At 40.1% G+C, this 11,261-nt stretch overlaps 1 protein-coding gene across 1 annotated transcript in view; it reads left to right on the top strand.

Annotated features, from left to right (window-relative positions):
- Positions 1–253: 253 nt before the first annotated feature.
- VSNL1 (visinin like 1) overlaps positions 254–11,261 on the top strand; it is a 108,486-nt gene continuing 97,478 nt past the window's right edge. Inside the window, exon 1 of the mRNA XM_001503420.6 lies at positions 254–660. The gene's annotated coding sequence lies outside the window, so the exon portion shown is untranslated. The remainder of the gene's footprint in view (positions 661–11,261) is intronic.

The following is an 11,261-nucleotide window of genomic DNA, read 5'->3' as shown; positions in this document are numbered from 1 at the left end:
AAAGGTGGGCCGGGAGCCCTCTAGGGCTGACAGCGGCGGGAAAAGTAGGTTCTATGTGTCCCATCTCTAGCCTCAGCCTTCATCACCAGACTAGGTAACCGCGGAGCTTGGTGGGCCCAGCTCTCCCGCTGCCGTGCCTGTCCAGGTGCAGCCTGCTCGGTAGCCAGGCTCCCTTTTCCCATCTACTTTCCTTTTGAGTTTCTGCTAAAATCTGGAGACATGGAATCCACCCGCGGAAACTCCGAGCCCCTCCAACTGAGCATGCGCCAATGCCAGACTGCTTTTGGTCACTGGCTCCCGAGCTCTCCAAGCTGGGGCTGCGGAGCTGGAGGCGGAGGGAGGAGACGAAAGGGGAGGAGGAGGGGAGTGCCTGGAGAGGCGGCGGCTCGCGCGCCTGCGCATCCAGCTCCCGGGACCCTAGGTTTTCTATGGGATTCCCAATCTGCAGCAGAGACTTACCGGAGCGTGTTGCGGCGGCGGCTGGGCTTGCAAGGCGCGATCCAGGAGGGATTTGAGCAGCCTAGAGCCCCAGAGAAAAAAAGAGCGCGAGAGAACCACACACAGAGACGGCTTAACCGTTTATCCGAATTAAATACATATATATAAAGAACTGTTGAGTTTTATCATTTTCGTTAAGTGACCGTGCGCAGCGCTATAACTGTAAGTGGAAAATACAATCTTCGTTGCATTTCTGCATGTGTAGTGCAGCCAATTGTCTGCGAGATGCTTTGGCTATTGTCGCATACTTTGCTTTGCACAGATGCGTCTAAATGCATGGTGACAATTGCTGTAGTTAATGCTGGTGATCTGAATGTGTTATTAGTCCATGGGGGACCTCTGGGAATAATGGGGGTGGGGGAAGGGGGAGTGTTTATGTGCAGCGTGTTTGGGAGATTGTCTTAGGCTGGTTTAAGATACGTGAAACAGAGGTGCTTTTTTAGTTTAAGTTTATAAATAGGCGGATTTCCTCACACAAATTTAAGTAGCTAATTGACCGATTGTGAAGTTTTCCGGTTGCTGATAAAACTATTGAGCGTTTGCAGTCAAGTATAACCTGTCATCCGTGGGGTTGGTGCACCATTTTTCTCACCGTGGAAGAGCAGTGGAGGTGTTTGCAAAGTAAAACTGAGTGGACGAGATGGTGTGGAAATCAGGGTTGGTTTCCAAGTGGGATGTTAGTGTTCAGAACCACGGAGCTAGGCGCAAAATAAGCACGTTTCTCTCTTAGTATTTAAAACTGAGTAGATAATTTTGCTGTTTTGATTTTTCATCACGATGGTGAAGGGGCAGAAAAAAGGAAAGATGTTCAACCGCACAGTCAGCCGTCTAGGTTGAACAGAGCCTGAGACTCAGCGCCGCTGAATGAGGACTGCCAGACCCAAACTAGTTACCTGCTTTTGCATCCGGTATTCGCATTCCGAAATGCAGGGTTGAGAAATGTAAACCCAGATGTGTTACATTTGGTAATGTTTCTTTAAAGGAGAAAAGGTCGTTTTGTGTTTTGAATTAAAATGGCTTGTTCCTTGCCGAGAAACGGAAGAAGGGTCTTTGCAAGGTCAAACCCCTTGTGGAATTCAGGGGTGCCGGTGAATTGGGGGTGAGAGGAAATGGTGATGCTCCATCTGAGTGCTCAGCACTGCATGGATCAGTGCCCTGTGAAATGCAAGAGTGGGAATCCATTTTTCTAGAGTTGCCCTCCTGTCCGTATTCTGGAGACTAAAATGAAATGGAAATGCTAGTGGGTGTAGAAAATACAAGTGTATACTGTCTGTGTGTCACATCCCACTTGAAGACAAGATGAGCAAGGGAGTTGTATTTCTACATATTAATTTTTTTAATTTAAAGGAATTTCAGGTTGAGACAAATTAAAAATGAAACACTTATGCCACATTTTATCTCCACTACCTTTTAAACTGCCTACCTGTGTGTGTGGTTGGGGGAGGGGTGTCCTGCATCATTGAACACCTCACCCATGAGGGCACTCATAAAGCTTAGGTATTTAATAACCCCAGAAAATGCTGCGCTGAAGCAGGTTGGCAGAATGGCATGAGGCAGGCAGACAAGAGAAGAGCATGGGCAGTGTGTACCAGGTTTCCATGGAAAAGCAGCTCCAATTTCTGGGATGAAATGAAATAAATTTTCCCCCAAACAGGGCTGATTATTATAGGATTCTTTGGCCCTTCAGGCAGTCCAACTATGTAGACTTTCAAAGGAATTTACAATTTATTTAAATGGATGAAATTTGAAATAGAAAATTCGAGAATATCCTTTCCTTGGAAACTCAAAGTGTAAATCATACTGCCCTCTCTGTTCCTCCCTTCCTTACTCCAGGACAGAAGGACCAATCATTTGTCATAATTGAGCCATACTCCTTGTCATCACCGAGAGTTGGAGTCAGCTCCCTGAATGGTGCAGGTGTTGCTCTGCATTGATAATTGGGTAGTGGAGGAAGAAGAGGAAAGCTGGTATTAAAGCTCATATCATAGAAATTTGCTCTCAGATACCCTGGTTCATAAGCTGACAGTTATAGAGGGTCACGTCCATCCGGCAGAGACCTTCAAAAGCAGCTAATCAAAACCCCTTGTTTTACAGATGAGGAAATTGAGCCCCTGAGTCATGGAGCTAGCGAAAAGTCAATTAACTTCTAGTCTATGGAATAAACAGTTAAAAAGTACTCTTGAATGGAAATGTTCCCTTCTCTCTGCACTTTTAGCATCCTCATTGACATTGCTGAAATCTTCAAATAAATAATTGCCTGCTCCCCAGCACATCTTTCTTTCAAGAGGGTCCAAGGGTTCCTTTTCACACCATGGTGCTTCCCTGCCTCTCCTTTCTTGTAAGGTTTCTTTCTATCACCTCTAATATACCCAACTCATTAGATGTTTAGTCTGGCCTTCCTGGCCTCATCTGCACTTCAGTCAATTTCTTTTGGATCTTTGGAGTTTTTGAGAGAACAGGCACATCAGTCAGAATCTTCAGCTCCTATTTGAGGACTGCCCAGGCCCATCTCCATACCCTCTCTGTTCTATCCCCCAGAGTCTTTTGGGGACTCTAGCCTTCGGAAGCACTGCAGGCGCCTTCCTCACTCTTCTGCTGGTCTTGCCTCCTCCAAAACTGCTGCAGCTGCAAGGATTGGGACCCAGTGGAGTGGGGAAGCTGCAGTGTAAACACACAGTGGGCTCTGCCAGCTTTCCTCTGGCTCCTAGAAGGCAGAATCCAAATCCAAGATGCCTAACTGTCTGCAGCCTTCATGGAAGCCCTCCAGATGAAGCCACCTGCAGAGAAGGGGAGAGGGGAGGAAGGGAGACTGAAGGAAGAATGCTCGACTGGTTCAGCCTGAAGCAGGCGCTATAGAGGAGAGCGGTTCAGCTTTTAAAAACCTTTAGAGCGTTTAAAGCACATGCACAGCTCTTGCACACCTTTCCTCTCTGTATTGCTGGACAGGAACTGCAAAGCAGACAATAACACCTGTCTAATTGGCCCTTCTCTTTCCTCCTTTTTTTCTCTTTTCCGCTCACTTGCTTTCCTCATTTCTCCCTCATTTTCTCCCTCCCATAAAAATTTCCTGAGTACCTATACAATAAAGCTCTAGGCCTTTTTAAGATAATCCAGGCCCTCCTCTTCCTTCACCAAAAGTGTTATCTCCCAGGCACTCAGAAGGATAACCAAAACCACCTCAAATGTCCCTTTTGGGAAAATACCAGGAATTCTTACCTGAAAAAGCTGAGGCACTAGGGCAGGCTTGAGGAAGACAGAGTCTGAGTTTCTTCCTCATTTGAAAGATAAGCTAAATACCCCTGGAATTTGTTGAGGAAGCTGAGGAAGCAAAGTGATAAGTTTCTTAACACGTTCACTAACAAATGATGTAATTTAACCCCTCCCCTCGTGGCAAACCTTTACTGAATTGGGATGAGCTCTGTCTTGCATAGAGTTCCTCTCTAACAAATGCTCCTGGGTCAGACGTCACCTGGTGTTGCTATTCTATTCTGAAAACAGGTGTGTCCAGGCTCTCCCGAACACCAGGTATCCTCTGCAGACAGCAGAGACTTGTAGCTGCTGAGCACCCAGCTTTGATTTGCTATGCTGTCAATCTCATTCTGTAATAGGATCACATGGCTAGAAATGTTGTCTTGGGCAAGCTGTAGGTTTTCTATTTGGATTGGATATAGGTATGGATTCCAAACATTACTGAAGAGCTCCCTGGGGAGTTTCATAGAATGACAGTTATAACATCAATGTCAAACTTGTGGTTTCCTAATTCACAAGAGCAAGAGTAATATATATATATATTTTTTTTTTTTTTTTTTGAGGAAGATTAGCCCTGAGCTAACATCCACGGCCAATCCTCCTCTTTTTGCTGAGGAAGATTGGCCCTGAGCTAACAGCTGTGCCCATCTTCCTCTATTTTATATGTGGGACGCCTGCACAGCATGGCTTGATAAGCAGTGCCTAGGTCCATGTCCAGGATCCCAACCAGCAAAACACAGGCTGCTAAAGCAGAGCTTGCAAACTTAACTACACACCACCAGGCTGGCCCCACACGAGAACAATATATTTTAATGTTGTTCCAAAGGTCTTTTTCTTTGTATTGAGTGATTTCTATGCTCCTAATGCTAGTGATTATTTAGGAAGATAGGAAGGTTCTTCTTATAGAAGGAATCACATTCAGTTGCTCTAAGGTTGAAATTGACAATGTACATCTCAGTTAGTTAAGTAGATATAAATATATTCATTTTCTTAAATCATCAAATGATACAGGGACAAATTAATGAGTGATTGATATTTCTACTATCCCAGTGGTTAATTCACCTAATTAATAGAGTATATGAGATGGATGAGATCTATATAAATTACCTAATCCATTCCTCCAGTACATTAAACACATAGTATATTAAGGAACATTTTTATCTTAAAGACATATCTGCAATATGAATCATGGTCCACAAAGGCAGAGATTCTAATGACTTTTTTTGTATTTCCACAGTATCTGTACAATGTATTTTAAAGTTGATACTCTATAACATTTGTCAATTAAATATTTGCTCTAATAAGAATCAGTTGAGGGGCCAGGCCCGTGGCCGAGTGGTTAAGTTCGCATGCTCACTTTGGCGGCCCAGGGTTCGGATCCTGGGCACGGACATGGCACATGGCTCATTAGGCTATGTTGAGGTGGCATCCCACATGCCACAATTAGAAGGACCCACAACTAAAAAATATAAAACTAGGTACTCGGGGGGATTTGGGGAGAAAAAAGCAGGAAAAAAAAGAAGATTGGCAACGGTTGTTAGCTCAGGTGCCAGTGTTACAAAAAAAAAGAGAATTAGCTGTATGCGCCTTGTTAATTATATCAAGATTAAATCATTCCACTAAAAGCATGCGCACAGTTAATATTACTTTAAATATCTTTATATTACTAAAAGGAAACGCTGAAGATTATTTTCTAATTTATTTTCAGTAAAGGTATAAACATACTATATTAATACCTTTAAGAGTGCTTTTTAATTCACTTGCATGAGCATCCTCCCTTTTATCTCGCAATAAGTAAAAGTATAAGTTATTTTTACATCTTTACAAGAATTGATATTTAAGTCAAAGAGGAAATCTAAGCCTAGACTATGGCAGCTAGGTGGACCACTTATTTAGATCATGGATCTCTTAAGCTTTGTTATTGTTTTAACATGTTCACACTGTGAAGGGACCACAGCACTGCATTTCTCATTTACAGTTTGTTTCTAGAGATAACTTATGCTCTCTTAAGTGAATCAAAATAGGTTGAGTTGCTCTCAGACTGATTCATTGAGAACTTCACAAATGGGGATCTTGGGGGTGCTTTAGAGACTATTTAGTGAATGAAACAGAAATGGAATAGCAAATTACTGAAGAATCCTCAAAGAGGTTTGACACGTTAATAATAAGTTGCCTGTGAATACATTAAAGAGATGTTCTATACCCTTATCAGCTAACTTAAAGTATGCAAGTCGGGTGATTTGTCATGATTCTTATGCTCTGGATTTCTCCTCTGCCTTGCTTCATGCATTTCTAACACAGATGACCTGCTGTGTAACCACCAATTATTTATTTTTTTAAAAGATAATGCACTGCATTTCTAACAATTTGTTGTATTATTTCCAGGTGAGCAACCTATTTCCTTTTGTTCTAAATTACAATTAAGACTTGGAGTACTCTCGTTCACCAAGTGGCCTTCAAGCTTAATATATCTAATACAATAATGGCTGAACTTTTTATAGAAAGTAGGGCTCTCTTAATTAAAAAGATTTCATTTTTAAAGTATTGCTCATAAAAGGCAAAGTGTTAACAAATCAGTTAAATTTACTTGCAATTATTATAGATCTATAGAAGGAATCCTATTTTCCTTTATTCTTGCTCGTAGAGGGACTTTTCTGAAAATAGAAATATGTCACTTTAAATGTATTTTTTTCTCCTTAGGTCGGATCTTGTTTATTATCTCTTAGGCTCTGAAAGACTATGAACTTTTGAAGAGCTGAATGTAAATAGATTTTTTGTAAATCATTAACATGTTAAATGTGTTTTGGAGCCTGGGTGAATTTTCTTTCTAATGCAAATGGCTAGACCCTAATATTTCTGCTATTTCATGTTTTAGAATGTTTGTTACAGTTGAAGATTTCTTAAAATAGTAGACTCTGGAAGTCTCTGGTGTTTTATATTTTGCGTTAGTTTCATTAATTTGTGATTAGTGTGTTTACTTCTGATTTCCTGACAGCTAATCTTAAATTAGGAGTGCAATATAATATTGGGGGCCCCTTAAGCATTATCAATAAAGTTGACATGATTATTAATACGATATTTTATTTTTAATATATCATATAGTACTGCACAAGTCTAACTTTCAATTAGCAACTTCTGTTTGTTGGAATTCGTTGGCATTTGATGTTATGAGTTAATGGAAGATTATCAATTTTGTTTATTCCAGATGTTCAAGTGTTTTGGAAATTTATACATAAGGTGTTTAGTGTTCACTTTCTTGCTTATATGGGAAGTTCTGTGAAAAATAAAAAAGGAATTGTGAAATAAGTTTAATTCTACAAATTTACAATCTACAAAACTACAAATTTGTTAGTTTTTCTTTTAAATATTTATAAAGGTATTCTTTCCTCAGGGTGAGATGAAAACTATCCACTTAATTTTACTCATTTTTAGTTTGTAATTGGGAAAATTCCTTAGCTCTCACCAAGATTTCAACTGGCTCAAAAAAATTATAAGAAGAAATCTAACTAAGAATTTTCAAGCTAGATAGACTTAGATAAAAACCCCAGTTCCACAATTTATTAGTTCTGTCACCTTGAATAAGTCATTTAATCTCTCAACCTCAGTTTTCATTTAAAACATTAATTAACGGGATTCTTGAACAGAAAATAGGAGATTATATGTGTAAAAAATTTAACATAATGCCTCATTATTAAAAATGTGCAATAAATGGTAGTTATTATTGTCATTATCATCCCTTTCATCAGAAATCAATAGTTCACGAACTACTTTGGTCTCTGAGTTGTAGTTATCCCATTCGTAGTGGAACCTCTGAATAAGGAAAGGAGAGGAGCTGTTGAAGAGCAGTGGACAGTGAACAGTGCTTTACCTACCTTATAAAACAAAGATCCATTGAGTAAATGTGCCAAGCACTGTGTAGTCATTGTGGAATGAACATTAAATGAGACACAATCCCAGCCTTCAAGAAATTTATGCCTAATGGGGAAGACAGATAAATGCAATTCAGTAAGTCAAGTGAAATCAAAAGGTAGTATACATACATAGAGGAGAGAATTTTTGGAGTACCTACACTGAGACTTCAAACCACCTATTTCTCTCATTCTTTCTTTAAATGCATTTTCTTTCCATTCTACATTTTCTTTACCATCACCACCCTACTATAATACCAATGTAGATTGGGCACAACAGAATATGGAACTAAGATGACATTTTTCAACTTGTATCCTCATTGAATATATTTTAACGTCAACTACTAATTATTTTTCAAGAGCTAAACAGTGTGGCCCTTGTCACCCACGTCGGCCTCCAGGGACTCACTGAACTTCAATAAAAACATTTCCAGAGCCCTGCCTTTTGGTTTAAATATTGAATATCATACTTCTATCCTTTAATACCTTCCAAAAAAGGGATTTCTATCTGATACTCTCCCTTCATCTTCCTGATCATTCCGACTCATTTCATGACTAATCTTTGAATGCGTATCTGTGGGAGAACTCTTACATGATCTACTCTTTCATTTTTTCTCCCAGGGCTTTTACAGTAAGGAAAATACACCTCCCAACCCCTCTTTCCTACTGAACTGAAAACTGGCTTCCAGCCCCCATACACACACACATGCACACGCACACATACACAGATGAAATCCAAAATGGCTTTACTGTCTTTAGCTCTTGTAAGAGCCTTCTCACTTCCCCTCAGCTTTTTCTCCCTTCTCCCACTATTTCTTGCCCCATTTACTAGGGAATTTCAAGTATATTTCTAATCTGTGGTTAAAAAGAAGCATCCTTTTCTCCCTTAAAAGTCTACAAAAGGTGCACCTAAATTCTGAGGCCTTTCTGTATAGTAGGAGTCTTGGATGAGTCAGGACATTAGATTCTAATTAATTTTTGAGCTTATTTTCTCACGTATGAAATGGGAATAATGTATTTACCTTGCAGGGATGTTGAAGACCTAAGATAGTAACCTATACATACATACACAGTCCTCCCCCACTCCAGTGATTTATGGTGTTCCTCATAAATAATGCCAGGGGACATCTACCTACTTTTAATTGTCTTCTGACCTTTATCTTCTCTTTCATACCTTTACCTCCAGGGTGGCTTGAGCACCTTTGAAATATTCCAATGACACCCTTACTTCACTTCTTTTGTGTCAGATCTAGCACTATCACTTACATATGTTTTGTCCATCAAATAAATGTCCATCAAATAATACCAGGTAAATGGCATGGAGGGAGGTCATAGTGGTGCACACAATATATGTTGCAGAACATGCTTGAGTCAGGATTAGCATATCAGAGCCTTCATTTGCTGAGTGTTTGTAGAAGTGTGGCTAAGAGCACTGGCTAAGAGCAGAGAATGGCTCTCAAAGCAGGGGTGAGGGAGAGATGCACATATGTACAGATACATACATACATATATATGTACATACATGATATATACACAAGTTCAATATACTGCCATAGATTGTTTTACACTTTTTAAGCAAAATTTTTAAGGCAAATAGCTTAATAACAAATTAGCGCTTATGAGATGGCATTTAAAGAAAGACCTAAGTTTTCTCATTCTAGATGAATTGGCAGAGTTGAGAGTGGTTTAAACTTGGTGGTAAGGGCATCTCGGACTTTGTTTCTTTAAAGAAATATTTCTGAAACTCTGATGGTTACATCCCCTCAAAGTTTTGTGAAAACATTTTTTGAGGGGAAAAGTGTTTATTACATCCCACTCTTAGATATTCTCAGTGTACATTTTCATATTAATGCTAATTCTTAGTGGTCCTGTTGTAAAGACCCCAGGATCTGTTTAGCTTTGCTTAACCTTATGTTTCCAAACCTGTTTGCTCAGGGAACTTATGTTAAAATATGCTTATTACTATCTCATTGTAGTTCTGAAGAACCCAGTTGGAAAAGCGGCTTTAGAAGGGCAAAATCTGAACTACAGAATAGAAAGTCCATAAAACTAGGAGTCATTAGATGGATGTCTTAGGCATCGCAACTGTGTTGTAGTCATCACAAGTGTGAGTCCTGGAAAAGTTATTTAACTTTTAGCTTCCTCTTGTGGAGGAAGTATGTATGATAGTATGTATGATATGATAAGTATGATATTACCTACCCTCTCTAGTTAAGAGTTATTGTGAGATTGAGATGACTTTGAATATACTCTGTAGATTGTATAGTGCCGTGTGATGGTAGGAAATTTATTGTCATTCAACTTCAGAATTTTAGCTCATCTTTGATTTAAAAAGATAAGTTAAGATTCAAAGTACTGGGGCTGGCCCTGTGGCCTAGTGGTTAAGTTCGCCCACTCCACTTCGGAGGCCCAGGGTGTCACTGATTTGGATCCGGTGCACGGACCTAGCACTGCTCATCAAGCCATGCTGAGGCAGCATCCCACATAGCACAACCAGAAGGACCTACAACTAGAATATACAACTATGTACTGGGGAGCTTTGGGGAGAAGAAGAAGGGAAAAAAAAGATTGGCAACAGATGTTAGCTCAGGTGCCAATCTTTAAGAAAAAAAAGAATCAAAGTACTGATCTTGTGCAAATTATTACACCAAGGTTATATCTACTAAAATATGTCTCCAGCCCCCTACCATCCCCTACCTCAGCTCCTAAGATAGAATGACAAATCTGTGATAACTGTAACCAGGTCTTCACAGTTAAACTGAAAAAATTAGTTTGAAGTAAAATAATTCCAGAGGGAAAACCTAAATTATTTGAGGTTTGAGATACTCCTATATCTTCTAGATTTTTCTTAGGATTTCTCATGTTGCGGTTGTACACCTTGAGCCCACAGGCATTTCTCAGTGGAGTGAGCATGTCTCAGTTTCCAGAGAGTCTTGTGGAAAGAAAGGCAGCTATGAGCATGGCCATGTGTTTGTTCTATCAGGGAAGCTTTGGAAATAAGACTTTCATCCTATTGGGGTTAAGAGAGGCCTGTGAGGGTAACTGGGCATTCCATTCCCGGAATCAGCGTATTTATATAGATCTGAACCATGTAAGGGCAGTGAAACTGGTGGGAGAGACAAAAGAGACCCATGTGTTCCTGTGTCCAAAGAGAATTTGTTTCGGACAAGCCCTGTGCCTGCTCAGTGCAGGCCAACAGGGACAATGGTTTCTCCTCAGGGACAATGGAAATCGTTTCTTGTGAGCTCCTAGCCCTGATTATCAAAATCTCATTCTTCCCTAGGAATCTCTCCCTAGTCATCCTAACCAAGAGTTATCTTTTGGTCTTCTTATCATATCTAGATTGCTAGTCACTTGTATACATTCCAGCTCTCCTACAAAACTGGAAGTTCCCTGTAAGAAGATACCATGTTTTGATAAAATTTTAGGTCCCCTTGAGAGAGGTGCACCACTGGAGGGCAGCTGAATGGGAGTAGCAGCAAGTCAACTGTACATTGCCTGTCAATCAATTGTGAAGTTTGGAAATCTCCAGTCAGGAGTTGTTAAAGAGTCCACAAACACCCCAGGATAATGAGAAACATCATTTGGGCATCTGACTCACAGAGT

Source organism: Equus caballus, chromosome 15 (assembly GCF_041296265.1).
Source record: "Equus caballus isolate H_3958 breed thoroughbred chromosome 15, TB-T2T, whole genome shotgun sequence".
NCBI classification, from domain to species: domain Eukaryota; kingdom Metazoa; phylum Chordata; class Mammalia; order Perissodactyla; family Equidae; genus Equus; species Equus caballus.
The sequence above is the reverse complement of the archived record's forward strand: the minus strand, read 5'-3'. Positions and strand labels throughout refer to the sequence as shown.